This window comes from Echinops telfairi, unplaced genomic scaffold, assembly GCF_000313985.2.
Source record: "Echinops telfairi isolate 266 unplaced genomic scaffold, ASM31398v2 ScPeMD7_18;HRSCAF=68, whole genome shotgun sequence".
In the NCBI taxonomy this organism is placed as follows: domain Eukaryota; kingdom Metazoa; phylum Chordata; class Mammalia; order Afrosoricida; family Tenrecidae; genus Echinops; species Echinops telfairi.
Window position 1 is genome coordinate 14,676,586 of NW_022103915.1, and position 1,934 is coordinate 14,678,519.

A 1,934-nucleotide genomic window follows, 5' to 3' on the forward strand; every position below is an offset into this window, starting at 1 on the left:
TGGACTCTCTGGGGTGCCTTGTTCAAACAGCCTCTGCTCTCCACCAATAAGGAGCCCATGTCGGTAGATCTTGGGTGGAACCCATGCCATTGCAGCGAAAGCTTTTGTTTGTGCTGCATGTCTGAGGCCCGCAGTTTGAGAACCTAATGCATGCATGGCCTAACATTTTCACGCTACTGCTCAGAGGATAATACTATTCTTTATACGAGAGAGTCTATCCATTTGTCCTCAATCAAGACTAGGATAAAAAAGTGCAATCTTCCATCAAAAAATTATCTTGTAAAAAAAAATAAATTATCTTGTGATCTGTCTCATGTAGCATCTTCCAAATAGTGCCCCTTTATTGGCTAACTGTTGTCCAATAACTTGCAGCTTGTAGCGTGGGCTTTAGTGTGGGGGATCTTTGAGCCAGGAGCATTTTGTTGTAAATGGCAGGGCTCCCAGCAGGTTCAGAGAGTCTGTGACTTTGCTACCTGTGCACCTGGTCTCCCTAGCGGATAAAGCCTGGTCCTTTGGGGGATGCTGGCCTTGGTGGTGCTTCTGCTTCTGCTTTCTTAAAGAAAGGTGCTTCACTGGTGCTGATGGTGGTGGTTGGGTGCCATCGAGTTGATGCCAATGCCTGGTGACCCTTCAGGATGGAGTAGAACTGCCCCATCAGATTTCCTAAGCTGTAATCTTCATGCGACCAGACCCGCAGGTGTTCTGCCCTGCAGAACAGCTCATCTGGTCAAACTGCCACACGTTCAGTGCTCAGCCAAGTGCTGAATCATTGTGCTGCTCTCTCACCTCTGCGGTTCAATGGTAGTGGTAGTAGAAAGCTATCTCACCCACGTGTCAATGACCGTTGTAGTAAAAGAAGATGATTTGCAATGTCTGCTGCCTGTATTTTCTAATGTCTGGGACCTTTTGGAGGCTCTCGCAAGAAGACTTGGTCATTAAAGACCCAGCGCTTCCTTAACGACCCGAGAAATAGAGAGGTGCTGTTGCAACTGACTTGCCACGGAGGGGTGCCGTTTTTCAGTCAGGATGGAGAAGAAGACCCCTATTGCAGTTAAGAGAGCTGCCCTTCCCCCTGTGTTCTAATCCTTCCTTCTGTTTCTCCCCACCAGCCTCTAGAAGCATCATCTACCAGTAGTCCCGTGTTCTCACGATGAGGGAGGCCCTTCTGTCCTTTCTGTGACCGGAGCAATGCTGACCTCGGTTTCTTGGACCCATTCCAACTCAGGTAATCAGTCCACCTACTCCTGTTCCCCTACACCAGACTTGGGTCACATTTAATACACGAAACCCTTGAGCTGTGTTTAAATGCAAATACTGAATGGATTGTTCCTCTGTCACTTGGTGTGCGCTTCCGCCTTCTCCCCCATCTTCTTAATGATCAATTTATGCAGCTGATCAGACTGACTGGGTGGTCAATCAATTTAGGCAGTAAGATCACTGAAACCCATGAATCGCCTCTTTATTTGACATTGTGGTCTCTGTCAGAGACACACCAAGAAATGGGGAGATGTCTGGAATTTTCCTGGAGATACTGGTTCCACAAGTAGTTCCTCTCATTGTCTTTCATGCCAGATTTCATGTTCATCATAGACATCTTTGTAAGATTGTACCTTTTGGTCAAGTTCAGTATCTGCTATGCCTTCTGGGGACTAGTAGGGATCAAAAAGTCTAAAACTGTCCATGTGGAGTTCACCGTTTAGCCAGAGTCCCTGGAGTCCCCTGCAAGGGCCTGGCCCTGGTGGCTCTTGGTTTGGGGCTCCGGTCAGTGTGCTAACAGTAACTCTCTGCTTTGGGAATTGAGAGACTTCGATGAAGGAATTCGGGAAGAATTCATGGAAGAGGGAGGACTAAGCTCTTATACTGGTTCGATTTGGCCACCAGAGAAGAGAGAGGTGGCACTGTCCCTTGGCACAGAAATGGGAGTGAGCTACTGT

The 1,934-nt window shown here is 47.8% G+C and overlaps 1 protein-coding gene across 1 annotated transcript in view; it reads left to right on the forward strand.

Moving 5' to 3' along the window:
• The first annotated feature begins 1,116 nt into the window (after nucleotides 1-1,116).
• The window catches only part of FOXN3 (forkhead box N3), a 296,318-nt gene continuing 295,500 nt past the window's right edge, over nucleotides 1,117-1,934 (forward strand). Inside the window, exon 1 of the mRNA XM_004698756.2 lies at nucleotides 1,117-1,225. The gene's annotated coding sequence lies outside the window, so the exon portion shown is untranslated. The remainder of the gene's footprint in view (nucleotides 1,226-1,934) is intronic.